The 7,658-nt window shown below is 35.3% G+C and overlaps 1 pseudogene; it reads right to left on the bottom strand.

Annotated features, from left to right (window-relative positions):
- Positions 1-1,402: 1,402 nt before the first annotated feature.
- Positions 1,403-2,969, bottom strand: LOC135211680 (KRAB-A domain-containing protein 2-like; annotated as a pseudogene).
- Positions 2,970-7,658: the final 4,689 nt, after the last annotated feature.

Below are 7,658 nucleotides of genomic sequence, written 5' to 3'. Positions count from 1 at the left end.
AAATATAAAATCGCTGATTTAATCATGAATTAGATATCTTATGGATATTCTCTTTGTATATATGTTTAATATAGTTTTTGTGAAAATGTTCACTTTGCAAAAATTCGTGTTTACCAAAAATGAGGTTTATTGAATTGTACTGTATAATCTTTTAATTGTCTTGTCCCTGCCTCCGAGCAGCTCGACTTGATCTTTTGTAAACTTCTTAGATTGTATCCCTGTTTTGAGTAATTCTACTAATTTTCAAGTGTGTTGGACTCCAGATACATAATATTTTCCTTTATAATCCCTATCTGCCATTTATACGAGCTCTGAACCCAGACCGGAGAAAGTGTTTTTTCTAAAAACGAAAGTATTAAAACTATCATCACTTCGAAACACCAAAACATCCAAAAATGGTAATCGATTATTTTCCTCTCTCACTAATGTAAACTTGATATTTGGATGTAATTCATTGACGTACGAGAGAAATTGATCAGCATGGGAAGCTGATTTGAAAAGAACAAAGGTGTCATCGACAAACCGTTTATACACAAGAGGATAAAAACCAAGGGGCAATTTTCCAACATGTCCTCCTCCAGGGAGCACATGAAAATGTTGGAAAACGTGGGACCAAGAGGCGATCCCATTGCCATTCCGTCAACTTGTTTATACAGATGATCATTAAAAATAAAGGAAGTGTCCAGCGCTGCTAACTGCAACAATTTCTTAAAAAGGCAACGATTATAGTTAAAATAAGTGTCCTTGGATTCAATAAAAATTTTATCTAAAATAACTTGGTGTAAGTCATCGTACTGCAGAGTGTCCAATCCTGAATTTTCTAATATCAGAAATCATGCAAAAATTTGTAAAACCGCCATCAATTATACCGACTTCTCTGTCTTGGGCCAAAAAAGCCGTTTACATGAACTGCTTATTTTAGATCGTTATTTATTAAGCAGTTAGTGCCCAAGTTGAACTCACACACCTCCTCTGTACAGTTGTATCTGGGTTGAACCGGCTTTCTTCGCTGCTTCTCCCTTCTTTGCGAATTATTCAGTCTTCAACTTTTTAGTCTAGCAGGTGCTTTTTAAATTGCTTTGATTCTATGTGTTTTTTGAATATATATATATATATATATATATATATATATATATATATATATATATATATATAGATATATAGATATATATATGTTACGCAAAATGTGGATAATTGCCAAATGTGTACATTTTGCGAGAAAGTTGCAAAATGTACACATTTGGAAATTGCGCTTGCCAAATGTCGATAATTATCCACATATGGCAAAATTTTGCCATTTTTAAAAAAAAAGCAACGGCATTTTGCCGCTTGTACACAATAGGCAGAATGATACAAGAATCAAAGAGAATTAGTATTTATTGTTCAAACTAAAAGGGATTGACACTACTTTAACACTTAAATATTGCTACAAGAACGACCAGGGTGGCAACGAGAGTTACATTTTAACAGCTTAATTGTGCAGGAGCATCTGGAAGTTGTGCAACTTGTTTTACAGGCACACTTCACATACCCTTGGCCTCCTGTGTACCTGGTTACAGCGGTTCTCAAAGCCATTTCAACGTCGGGAACCTCATCTGGGGTGAGGAGCTTCTCCTTAACGGGGTCCATGTCAGCTGCCGTATACCGGGTGGTTATGCGTCCTTCTCTGCAGCCTACCTGGTACAGGTCCTCGTCTCTCTGCAGTACCACAACCAGGAGGTTCCTGCTGTCACTCGGCCCACGATCAAACTCGGGAACTTTCAGCATCGCGTTGTCACCCACTTGTAGGGCACTTAAGAGGGTTTCGCTCTCCTTGTCATTCTAAGTGCGGTTTTTTCTTGGCCGGCTGCAGCCTGTTGCCGAGCTTCAGCGAATTGCGGCGCCTCTTCATCTCGTTCCTCTTCTTCCTGTTCCTCCTCTCCTTCTTGTTCCTCTTCATCAGCCGCCCCTTCGGCTTCATTTTGGAGGATGGTGCCTAAATATTCTTCAGTTCTTATATTGCCGAGCATATTAGGTGGAATAACAGTGGATACCAGGCCTACCTTGGGTTCGATCCCGAACATGACTTTTAACGGACTTGTTTTTATGGTTTCATGTTCCGAAATGTTTATTTGCCACTGGACAAAGTGGACCCCAACGCTCCACCTGCTGGACTTGTTTTCGTGCATCCAAATTTTTTAATTTGTCTTGAATGACTCCATTCAATCTTTCAACTGCACCTTGGCTTTGTGGGTGGAGCGGCCGACCAGTGACGAGCTTAAGTTCAGGCCAGAGCGTAGACAACTCTGATATAACGGCATTCACAAACTCTCTCCCGTTATCCGAGTGCAGGATAACGGGAGCGCCAAAGGTCAAAAATATTGGGAGAAGCGTGTTAGCAACCTCCTCAGCTCGTTTTGATGTAAGGGGCCGCAGCACACAAAAGTTGCTGAAATGGTTGATGAACTTCCTCAAAGCACACTGTAAACTTAAATTCAGTTTCCAATCCTTTACGCTTCCGAATAAGAAGGTCATCGTCACCAACTCCGAGAATTTCGAATCTTTTTTTTTCATATTATAGTCATCGCTGGTTTTAGGCCCTTCCTTTTCAATTTTAAGCAGCTGAGCTATCCCCTGTGCACGTTTCCCTTTCCGAGGGATGACCGCATTGTCATTCTTAGACTGTAATAAGTTGTCCAACTTCTGCTCAAACTGCTCTTTGAAGTCCGACATGCCACTTGTGATTTGGTAGGAGAGACGGTAGTTGCTACTGAGCTGGTAGATCTAGTTTAACTGCCCTCCTCCTTGCCCAACTGCACGATTTCAGCTCGTAAACAAGAAGTGTTTCATATTAGTCTTGGTCTGAGAATTTCGTATCTTCTGCTCAAACTGCTCTTTAAAGTCCGACATGCCACTGGAACAAAAAAAAATCTGTTAACATTTGGCAAAATACTGTTGCAAAATCATGTTAACATTTGGCAAAATGTCCTTGCAAAAAGTAGAAAAACTGCCAAATGTGTACATTTTGCAATCAATTTTGCCTATTGTGCACAATCGGCACCAAGCGCTGCAAATTGTACACAATAGGCAAAATTGACTGCAAAATGTACACATTTGGCAATTATCCACATTTTGCGTAACATATATATATAGATATATATATATATATATATATATATATATATATATATATATATATATATATATATATATATATATATATATATATATATATATATATATATATATATATATATATATATATATGAAGTGTTACAGAAAAGGCAAATGAGACGTCGACTACTGCATGTTCCTCTTTCTCGGAATGATGAACACAAAAACAAGTTTTTCTGCTTAATCTCAAAACAGTCTTTTTCAGACACTTCAAGTGTTTATGGTTTTTGGATGAGTATAGTACGACAGTGACCCCAGAAAACTTTGGTCTGGGTTCCTGAAATAGTCAACGACATTTGAAGGAATAAGTTCACCTGGTTTATTTCTTCTGCGTTTTTTTATTTTTTTCAACTAGAATAATCGTTTTGAAAATGTGCACCTGAAGTGCAAAGGTTTATTTCGATTGTATAATCTTGATTCATAGATATAGAAAAATACTGGAAGGTCATTCTGCAAAGTTAACACGTATTATTGTGGGTTTAGAACACTGTCCGTTCTCGATCTTCTTCATACAAGTTTTAACTGCTTAGGAAGTTTTGGATGCACTCCCCAGCGACATGTTTAAGTTAAACGTACAATAAAGAATTAATATATTTGTATATATACATATATATATATATATATATATATATATATATATATATATATATATATATATATATATATATATATATATATATATATATATGCAACTGTAATAGCCACAGTACCCTCTTTAACTTCTTGAATTCTTAGCTCTTTTTTGGATACTCTTGTCACTACAATGCCTGAAGATGCAAGTTCAAAGAATTTTTTTTTTCAATTATGATGTCCGGTAACGTCAAACGAACTCAAGTCCCATAATCAAAATAGGTCACGTTGCCGACCTGACCACCTGGTCGGCAACGTGACCTCTTTGTGATTATGGAAACTGGGTTCGTTTCCCCTTACTGGACATCACAATTTCTTCAAAAAAAATTCTTTGAATTTGAATCTTCAGGCTTTTTAGTGACAAGCGTATCCAAAAAGAGCATAGAATTCAAGACGTTCAGAGGTCATTGTGGCTATTACAGTTGCATATGTATCTGGTAAAAAAAGTGACCAATAGGTTTTACACACACACACACACACATATATATATATATATATATATATATATATATATATATATATATATATATATATATATAAACGTCACGCCGATTACTGAATGTTTGCTAGAGATTCGGTGTAAATTTACTCCCATATATATTATATATCTATATATATATATATATATATATATATATAATATATATATATATATAATATATATATATATATATATATATAAGTTCCAGACGAGATATTGTATCGGCAATCAGCAGGGTCCATCAAACACATAAAAAAGTCCATGGTTTATTACAAAAACGTTTCGCACATAACTCAGTGCATCTTCAGTCTGTAAAATTAAAACAAAAATACTCATTATATTATAAATAACATTAAAAAGTAAATAAAAATATCAAAAAAATTGAAAAACTTAAGAATTAACTTTACTTTAAAAAACCATCACAAGAATGTGTCAAAAGTAAAAGAGAGACCCAGTGCTAACAACCTGTTAGAGAGGAGAAGGAAGAACGAATGACCAAGACTGCAGACCCACCCAAGACTTCAGTTATGCTAGATATAGAGGAGCAGCAGATACGTGGGAGTTTAAAGACGGAACCAGCCGTTTAATGTATAAAGACTCAAGGGTGGTGAGGTAGTTACTGTGGCTTGTACCACCAATAATAGAAAAATGTTTCTTATCAACTTGAATCCTGCATATGGACGCATGGTTCCTAATATTAGAGAATTCAGGTTTGCTAATTCTCTGTCCCGTTCTGAAACTATATCCCAGGTGACTGCAATATCTCATCTGCAACAACCTTCGGCAAGAACCAACATAAATACCGGGACATCCCGGGCACTTAAATTTGTAAATAACGTTGGATCTCATGAAGGTCGGCAGTTTATCTTTGTGGTTGAAAAATGTGCAAGTCTTAAGAGGATTGATAGGGATAAGATGCATATTAAGGCAGCCAAACTCTAGTTCAATAATGCGTTTCACTTCAATAGTCCAGCTTATTCAATATCTAAGTATCTTGTTACTTTACTTAACGATTATGCTTATAACCAGTTCACACTAAAAAATGGATATGAGTTTCAAGAACAAATAGTTTTACAGGATGGTGATCTTCATATGACCAGTTTTGATGTAGAATCTCTCTTTACAAATGTTCCTTTAAACGAAACTATTAATATTATTTTAGATAAAATTTTTTACGAAGATCATGTAACTTTTAATGGTTTTAACAGACAACTCTTCAAGACGCTTCTTGAGCTTGCTGTGCAAGAGACTATGTTTATTTTTAACGGTCAACTTTTCTCGCAGGTCGATGGAGTTGCTATGGGTTCTCCTTTGGGACCTGTTTTTGCGAACAATTTTATGTCTTCTTTGGAGGAAACTTTTTTAACAAACTGCCCAGATGTGTGTAAGCCCACATACTATAGAAGATATGTCGATGACACTTTCGTGTTATTCAAAGAGCCCTGGCAAAGTAAGATGTTCCTTGATTACATCAACACACAACATCAAAATATGAAATTTACTATGGAAAATGAAAGTAACAACTCTCTGCCTTTCTTAGACATTAGAGTCAGTAGAGATAATGGTGAATTTACCACGTCGGTATACAGGAAAAAATCGTACACGGGACTTGCCAATAATTTTTATAGTACATTGTTTTAAGAATTTTAAATTGAATTCCATTTACAATATGGTTTACAGGGCTATCCGATACTCTTCAAGCTGGTCACTTTTTCACAATGAAATAGAGTTTTTAGTAAGTTTCTTTTCGCAGAACTCTTATCCAGTCCAGAAAATTGGTTTATAAGATTATTAACAGACTGCTTTCAAAAAACATTTTCTAAGCCAACTCCCTCTTACAACGTAGAAAAGAAGAAGCTATTCGCTACCATCCCTTTTATCTCAGATAATAATTTCTTAAGTGAAGTGAAACGCATTACTGAACTAGAGTTTGGCTGCCTTAATATGCATCTTATCCCTATCAATCCTCTTAAGACTTGCACATTTTTCAACCACAAAGATAAACTGCCGACCTTCATGAGATCCAACATTATTTACAAATTTAAGTGCCCCGGGATGTCCCGGTATTTATGTTGGTTCTTGCCGAAGGTTGTTGCATATGAGATATTGCAGTCACCTGGGATATAGTTTCAGAACGGGACAGAGAATTAGCAAACCTGAATTCTCTAATATTAGGAACCATGCGTCCATATGCAGGATTCAAGTTGATAAGAAACATTTTTCTATTATTGGTGTACAAGCCACAGTAACTACCTCACCACCCTTGAGTCTTTATACATTAAACGGCTGGTTCCGTCTTTAAACTCCCACGTATCTGCTGCTCCTTATATCTAGCATAACTGAAGTCTTGGGTGGGTCTGCAGTCTTGGTCATTCGTTCTTCCTTCTCCTCTCTAACAGGTTGTTAGGCACTGGGTCTCTCTTTTACTTTTGACACATTCTTGTGATGGTTTTTTAAAGTAAAGTTAATTCTTAAGCTTTTTCAATTTTTTGATATTTTTATTTTCTTTTTAATGTTATTTATAATATTTTTAATGAGTATGTTTTAATTTTACAGACTGAAGATGCACTGAGTTATGTGCGAAACGTTTTTGTAATAAACCATGGACTTTTTATGTGTTTGATGGACCCTGCTGATTGCCGATATATATATATATATATATATATATATATATATATATATATATATATATATATATATATATATGTATATATATATATATATATATATATTATATATATATATGTGTGTGTGTGTGTGTGTGTATAACTGAATCACGAAAGTTAGAAACATGATGAATATACAAATATAGGTAGAATCCACGAAGGAAAGTGAAACAGTGGAGCGCTGAGTTGAAAGATCTCGTAGTGCTCCAGCGTTTCACTTTCCTTTTTGGCTTGCTTCTATATATATATATATATATATATATATATATATATATATATATATATATATATATATATATTTTTTTTTTCTTTCTTTCTTTTTTTCAGAGACTATTGATCCTCCTTTCTAAGATACGCGTAAGAGATTAGGTCCCAGTGCGCCTTCCATGATATGATCTGAACATGTATCAGTAAAATCAGGTTTAACTTTATCTCACGAAATATCGTTAGTAGAGGTTTAGAAAGTAGTTGAATGATCTGGCAGATGAGGGAATTCCTACTAATGACCAAATGAAACCCACGGTACCGAAACAGATGACAAATACACAATATGTAATTATTTAAGGTTTGTGTCAAATGAACAGTGATTTATGAAAATATAAGTATAAAAATCTATAATAATAAAATCCGAGTGGATCTTGCTTGTTCTTCCCGGATGACTGCAGGGGAGACATGACACAACCATCCACCCCGCAAACCGGTTCGTTCACCCCGGTTGGGGGCGGGGT

The sequence above is a fragment of the Macrobrachium nipponense genome, chromosome 4 (genome assembly GCF_015104395.2).
Source record: "Macrobrachium nipponense isolate FS-2020 chromosome 4, ASM1510439v2, whole genome shotgun sequence".
Lineage (NCBI taxonomy): Eukaryota > Metazoa > Arthropoda > Malacostraca > Decapoda > Palaemonidae > Macrobrachium > Macrobrachium nipponense.
The sequence above is the reverse complement of the archived record's forward strand: the minus strand, read 5'-3'. Positions and strand labels throughout refer to the sequence as shown.